Raw genomic sequence first — 8,488 nt, 5'->3', positions numbered from 1 at the left:
ATTAGGGCTCCTACATCTGGCCCTATGTTCCTTTCAACAAACAACAGTCAGATTTTGTTTATAGTTCTTCCTTCCTTCTCGGTGGCATACATATGCTACATTTAATTCACTCCTGAGTCCCAGTGTACCTCTCCAGAAGCGATAGTTTGGTTTTTGGAAGCTAAATATAACATGACATTTCTGATTTCATTACAAGACGGGAGGCTACCATTATGCAATACCATTTTATTGCTGCTCGAACATGCAGCCCTTTAAAGAACATAACAAATACATCATAAAGCACTAAATCCATTTTTGAATGTTCAAACAGTATATATGTGCAGAGCACACATTCATCTTCCTCTTTTATTAGCTGCTCCTTACAGATAAGTATATGCATGCTTTGTAGTTAAACTACAGCAATGCCTTTACCGTATTGTACTGTAAAAACTGTATTGTATTTTTTGTTAGGAATCAAACCTTTCCATTTAATGTATTGGTCTCAATTATGACTATTTATTATAATTCGCAAGTTATCACCTTATTTCATTGATAGACATGGCTAGTAATGAGTGCACATTTGAAAATATCTTAGTTTTTGGTGAGTATTGATTATATGGTCCTTTTTCTAACGAAAGCTGTATTGTTCTGACTGCAAGGGGGAGTGCTGCACATCAGAACGGGGCCGTTGCGAGGAGCGTGCCAAACTTAGGAGAGCACTGGGGGCAGTTTCACATCGCTCCTTTCTGGCAGTGGGAACGGGCCATCAGCATGGCCATGTGAGCGGTCCGCTCCATGATCGCTGCATTTTGGAAACAAAGAAAGGCGCATCAAGACGATCACGTGAGCAGGCTGCTCTGCGATCATGAATTACTTTATTTGGAGAAGTGTGATCGCAGATGTATTTGTTATTACTTCATATTACATGTGCCTGGGCAGACTACAGAAATAGAAAGATGACTGAGAAAACGCCCTCCATTTTCTCTTGGCAAATGTTTGCTTGGTAATGGGTGAGAACTAAACAACAAGTTACCATAACATTTAACAATCCCTGCATCTTTTCTTCTCAACATGAGATTCTAAGGGAGATTAAAGGCTTTTTCCCCACTCAACGATTGCACTGCAGCGCTTGAGCTTCCCCACCCGACTTTTAAGGTGGATTTTATCCTGTTGAAGTGGGTATATATTGAACATGCTTTGGCAAAGCCAATAGGTTTAGTCTATGCAAAATATATTGGCCTTGTCAATGTTTTTGAGCTGCTGTGCAACTTGGCTTGAAGAAAAAAAGAACGCTATGATGCAGCCAGCATTGACCCTGTCATATCGCTTTTTCCCTTTAAGCCTTGCACAGCAGCTCATGCTGCTGTGCAGCATACAAAACAAAAACATACAGGGGTGTTTGGGGGGTACTCTGACAACAAATGTAGACTGCTAATTAGCAAGTTGCGTAGTGTAGCTCAAGCTTCAATGATTTTTTAAATAATACTCAAAGTCCCACGCCTCCAACAAATTGACCTTCAGCGGGTCTGGAATTCTCTTCAATGGCTTCTCCAGAATAAATATTAGTGCACGTTTCTTTGTGTGTGTGTGCATGTATCTATGTTTTTGTGGGGGTGGGGTATGTATGTGACACATGTGTGCTTCTGGAAATGTGGGGATATGTGTGTGATAAGCAGTGAGTGTGTGTTTGTGACGTCTGTGCATGTGTGTTTTGTGTAAATGCTATGTATGTGAGCTTCACACAATAATGTAGGAATTGCATTTTGCTGTGTTAGTGGCACCTGTGCATGTTTGTGATAAGTAGTCCATGTGTGTTCTCTCTCGTTTGAGGATGTGGCTTTACGGCAAGAGCTGCTGACATTGGAGCAAGGAAATCAGGTTTGAGTCTGGGAGTCTTCTCATCTACATCCTGTGATTCTGCATGAATTACTTAATCTACCTGTTAGACCTGGCATCCTTGGCATGGTTTCCCCTGACAATTTGCCTCTTCCTCCTGCATTTTTGACTGTGCACTGGATTTAATTTTTGCTGGCTTGGATGCTTTGGGCACTTTGTCACTGCTGATCAGTGTCAAAGTACATGTGCTCCCTGGGTAAATTGTGATTATGATATATTATCCATGATTGGCATATTTGATTAACTGGTAAGTCCCTAGTAAAGTGCACCATGTTGCCTAGGGCCTGTAAATCAAATGCTACTAGTGGGCTTGCAGCACTGATTGTTCCACCCACACCAGTAGCCTTTCAAATGTGTCTCAGACCTGCCACTGCAGTGTCTGCGCATGCAGTCTTCGACTGCTATCTCAACCTGGCAAGCAGGGGCGGCTGGTGACATTTGAAAGTGGTGGGCCGTAAACTAATTTGTATATTAGACCGCAGCGATCGAGCGCAGCGAGCGAGCCCGAACCACCTTGCATCCATCCATACATTATTCATGCATCCACCCATCCATCCACCCACCCACCCTGCATACATCATTCATTCATGCATCCACCCATCCATCCATCATGCATCCGCCCATCATGCATGCATCCATACATCATTCATGCATCCACACATCCATTCACCCAACCATCCTGCATCCATACATCGTTCATGCACCCACCCATCCATCCATCCACCCACCCATCTATCCATCATGCATTAATCCATCATGCATGCATCCATCCATACATCATTCATGCATCCACCCATCCATCCACCCACCCATCCTGCATCCATACATCATTCATTCATGCACCCACCCTTCCATCCATCCACCCATCCATCCATCATGCATCCACCCATCATGCAATCATCCATCCATACATCATTCATGCATCCATCCATTCACCCACCCATCCATCCATCATTCTTGCACCCACCCATCCACCCATCATGCATCCACCCATCATGCATGCATCCATGCATCCATCCATCCATCCATACATCCATACATCATTCATGCATCCACCCATCTATCCACCCACCCACCCTGCATCCATACATCATTCATTCATCCACCCATCCATCCATCATGCATCCACCCATCATGCATGCATCCATCCATACATAATTCATGCATCCACCCATCCATCCATCCACCCAACCATCCTGCATCCATACATCATTCATTCATGCACCCATCCATCCATCCACCCATCCATCCATCATGCATCCACCCATCATGCATGTATCCATCCATACATCATTCATGCATCCACCCATCCATCCACCCACCTATCCTGCATCCATACATCATTCATTCATGCACACACCCATCCATCTATCCACCCATCCATCCATCCATCATGCATCCACCCATCATGCATGCATCCATGCATCCATCCATACATCATTCATGCATCCATCCATCCATCCACCCATCCATCCATCATGCATCCACCCATCATGCATGCATCCACCCATCCATCCACCCAACCATCCCGCATCCATACATCATTCATTCATGCACCCATCCATCCATCATGCATCCACCCATCATGCATGCATCCATGCATCCATCCATACATCATTCATGCATCCATCCATCCATCCAACCATCCATCCATCATGCATCCACCCATCATGCATGCATCCACCCACCCATCCTGCATCCATACATCATTCATTCATGCACCCACCCATCCACCCATCCATCCATCCATCATGCATCCACCCATCTTGCATGCATCCATGCATCCATTCATACATCATTCATGCATCCATCCATCCATCCAACCATCCATCCATCATGCATCCACCCATCATGCATGCATCCACCCATCCATCCACCCACCCATCCTGCATCCATACATCATTCATTCATGCATCCACCCACCCACCCACCCATCCATCCTGCATCCATCATTCATGCATCCATCCACCCATCATGCATGCATCCATCCATTCACCCATCCACCCACCCATCCACCGAACAATCATTAATGCACCCACCCTGCATCCATCCATCATTCATGTATTTACACATTTCTGCAGCAGATGCTTTAACACACTGAACTATCGCAAGTCATTTGTGCAAACTAGTTTACAATTAGAATTTTAAATTCTAATTGAAATACTGAAATATCCTGGACTAAATTATTCAACTGTTCCTGATTTAATCAACCGCTTGCGCGCTCTTATATGAGCCTGCATACTGCTGTCCTGGCTAAAGAGGCTAATAACCAAAAAGGCAACCGTTGCTTTGTCCTGATGATGGACCCCATTATTTAGCAAGGGGGTCCGAAACGTCGTCGACCTACTGTGTACCATATACTTGTGGAACTCTGAATAGAAAACTATGTAATGGTACCCATAAGTAATTCTCTGTCCAAAAATTGGAACTTTACAGAGACTGTTGATTTTTGCCTTGTAAGCCCTTTGTGTATGTTTTTGTCTGTGTATGGTCGTGGTTGGGTACCGGCTTGTGCCCCATGCACGTGATTTGCTGAAGGTGTTATTTTGTTTTGTATATTTTGATTGAAATATATACTTTGAAGACCTCTGCCCGGCTGGGTATGTCTTCATTAATATAGAACTGACTGAGTCTATATTCATTTTCATTCATTCATCTCCCTGCCAGGGACCACTGTTGTGTTTATATGATTAAGCTCCCCGAGGTCCCTCGCTGATACCAATTGGGGTCCCCTTGTTGTTTAAAATAGATACTGATGCCATCAACGACACCGCTGCCGGTTCTGTGACCTGAAGGCACCATGGAAGGCACTGCGCACTTTGCACCGCAATCGTGGTCTCACCGCCGCTGCCTTCTGCCACAGCCACCGGGGCATCTGCTTGTACCGCGACCTGTAGGCACCACACTCTGCACAGCCTCACTTCACATTGCCACCCTGGTCTCACCGACAGTGATGCTGTAAGTTGACATCAATGTCGCTACCTGCACTGTGGCTTGGGGGTACTGCTCGCAAGTTACACGATGCCTCCCGACCCACACCACAGTCTTGGCCCACCGACACCAGCACCATCTACTCCAGATTGTCAACCAATGGTGCTGCTTGCACCGCAACCTGTGGGCCCCACACACTGCATTGCCCCATCTCGCACCCCAGCCTTGGGTCTACCAATAACAGCCCTGCAGCAACAAGGACGATGCTGCTTGCACTGTAACCTGCCAGCACCATGATGAGTACCTCCCCAGTTCACACCGCAGCCCTGGTCTCACCATTGCTGCTGAATGACCGTCACTGAGCCGCTGCCTGCACCACGAACCGAGGGCACTGCACGCTGCACCGTTCCACTTTACACCACAGCCTTGACAGCAATGCTCTTGACTTCAACCTCATAGAGTTTGACCTGCATGCATGTGAATTTAAGGGCCCGACAACTCCTGCACCGATGTTCAGAACCAACACCTGCTGACGCCTGCTCCTCAGAGCTCATTGCGATGTCCCCGACACCCTGCATTTCTAAAGGTACTGTTTTGCAGGTCTTCCCGACACCGTAGCTGGTCTACGATGCCACTTCCGGCCTGAACCATTGTATTTGTTTGTTATCGATGCTGTGATAGCCCCAAACAGAGTAATCAACCTCAAAGAGCTTCATTTACATTTTATTTTTGCACTATTCATGTCTTGATAATTGTATGCTGGATTTTTATCATTTTGGTCTTGTTTTACATAGACATATTTTAGCTATTTTTCTAAAATTGGTGTGGTGTCCTCTTGTGGTGTTTTCATTGTATTATTGTGTGTTATGTGCAAATGTTTTACACATTGCCTCTGAGATAAGCCTGACTGCTCATGCCAAGCTACCAAGGGGGTGAGCAGGGGTTATTTATGAAGTGTAATCCCCCTTACCCTGACTAGAAGGAAGGGTCCCTACTTGGACAGGGTACAACCTGCCAACCAGAGACCCCCATTTTTAACACTTCATGAGCAATTTCATGGTTAAAAAAGAGGCAGAGGTAATGGGATAGATCTGGTCCTCGAAAAACAGTTCACTATCAAAAAGGACTCCAAGGTTTTTTACATTAGTGACGGGAATAGGGAGGGTGCCAAGCTTCTGAGGCCACCCACTCGGGGACAAAAAAGAAAACCTCCTTACGAACAGTAGGACCTCAGTTTTAGATGAGTTGGCTACCAACCCCACAATTAGTGTGTTGTCTGCATAGGACACCAGCTCAAAGCCAAGATATTTAACCAAGGCCACCAGTGAACTCATGTAAAGATTAAATAAAGTGGGGCTTAAAGCAGAGCCCTGTGGGACACCACACAGCAGAGAGAAAGGGGTTGTCCTAAACCCCTCTAATGCCACTGTCTGCTGTTGTCCAGACAGAAAAGATTTAAGGAGGGAGAATACTTTGCACCTGATACCTAAAGAAGCTTGACACTCAAGAAGCAGAGTATGGTTGACCGTGTCAAAGGCCGCTGAGAGGTCTAGTAAAATCAGAGCTGCATTACCTCCTGTGTCAAAGATCTGTCTGATTTCCTTAGAGGCCGTAATAAGGGCTAGTTCTGTACTGTGGTGGCTTCTAAAGCCAAACTGGGTCACATCCAGGAGGTTGTTCTTAATAATATAAGAGGTGAGTTCTAGATTAATGGCTTTTTCAACAATCTTTGCAGGGAACTGGAGCTGTGAAATCAGCAGGTAGTTGTTTGAATCTGTTGATTCCAGATTGAGCTTTTTAATCAACGGTAAAATGGATGATTTCTTCCATTTTGTTGGAAAGGAGCCAATACAGAACATCTTATTAAAGATGTCAGTTAGAAATGTGGCAGCAAGTTCAGGTACTCACTGCACTCATTCCGGGGGACAAGGGGCATTGGGTGCAGCAGATTCAATAGTCTTTAACAGTCCTAAGGTTTTATCAGTGGTTAGAGAAGAGACGAAGGTAAGCAAGATGGAAGAATCCTTTGCTGAGGGATTTTTAGTAGCAACAAAATCAGAGGTAATGATAGTATTGTGGGTGATAGCATTATCTAAGTGCAAAATCAACAGGAGAATCTCCAGTGGGTTTACAACCCGAAGGAAAATGGGTTACTAAGACATCATCGTCCACTGGCTGAGTGGTGTTAGTACTGGCTAGATATGAGTCGTGGATTCTTTTAACCTTGTCTTGAAAAAAGTGTCCACGTTGTTTACAAACTGTTGACTAACCATGTTATTCTTATTTTCTAAGAGTTTTGGCAGTTTTTTGATGGTTGTCAGGTTAAAGAACGTTTTGACAAAACACACCATGTCAAAGAATTAACAATGAAAGCAGGAGATTGGCTTTAGATCAGAAATTGCGCTAAGGTCAAGAAGGGTTTATCGAAATGTTTACAACCAATTTGGGTTGAAAGAGTGTCTAAAGGCTCAGTACTTATAAAGGCCAAAGGCTGGTGGAGTAATAGAGATCTAATCAAGATTACCCAAGTGTAGGCAGTCAAAATTCAAGCTTTGCGAGGCTATGATGTCAACAAATCCTCGGCTCCAAGCACTTGGTGGCAAAACATTCAACCGACAGTCAAGAGTCCTCTCAGATTGATAATGCAACTAATTTTTTACTTACTCAAAGGCAATATGGTACAGTGTTAGACCTGACATCATTGGCTTGAGTCTCTCCTCCATTTTTTCTGTTTGCCTCCACTGTTTTTCGATGTTTTGCTGGTATATGCTTTGGGCGCTGTGCCACTGCTGATCAGTTCCACAGCGCAAGTGCTCCCTATGTTAAATTGATGTATCTATTGTATCCATGTTTGGCTTATTTGGTTTACTGTCAGTCTCTAGTCTAGTGCACCAGGAGTGCCGGGGCTTGTAAATACAAATGCCACTCGTGGGCTTGCAGCACGTGTTGTGCCACCCACAGGAGCGGCCTCGTAAAAGAATGTCTACGGTCGGTCATTGCGAGACCCACGTGCAGCCTAGTGCTGTCACGCAGGCTGCGCAAGTATACCTACTTGCCAGCCCCTCAAACCTTCCCTTGACTTCATGTTAGTCACCCCTACGGTAGGCCCACGGGCAGGGTGCATTGTAAGTATAAGGTAGGACACGCCTGACTAAGTTGGCATGTCCTAATAGTGAATTACAGCCATCTTCGTTCTTCACTATTGCGAGGTAGCCTGCTCTCCATTAGTTAGAATGGGCCGCCGGGATTATTAATGCTATGATCCTAGCTGGCTCGGGGAGCATGGTGCAATGTCGAGTTTGGTATCCCTGAGCTCGGGGTTTAATTACGCATCCGGTTGTGTGGATGGTTTTTGGACTCTGGGTTTGAAAATAGCACTTTTAGAAAGTGTCTATTTTCTTGTCCAACCATATCTGGTTTCTGCTGGTCTTGCGTATGTGTGACAGGAGCTGGGTGGCTCCACAGGTCTGGATGAGTCAGTGTGGAATGAGTGGGACATTTGCGTTGAGAGTAGGGGGAGAGTAGTTGCTGATAGCCTGCCCTGCCTGATACAATGCTGGCTCCACCTCCTGCCAAGCGGCTGATGGCTCTGTGCCTGCCATGGACGATCCTAGTCCCACCTCCTGCCAAGAGGCCAATAGCTCTGCTCCTGCCAGTGACAATGCTGGCTCCACCTCCTGCT

Source organism: Lissotriton vulgaris, chromosome 5 (genome assembly GCF_964263255.1).
Source record: "Lissotriton vulgaris chromosome 5, aLisVul1.2, whole genome shotgun sequence".
Classification (NCBI taxonomy): domain Eukaryota; kingdom Metazoa; phylum Chordata; class Amphibia; order Caudata; family Salamandridae; genus Lissotriton; species Lissotriton vulgaris.
Note: the sequence above shows the minus strand (reverse complement) of the source record.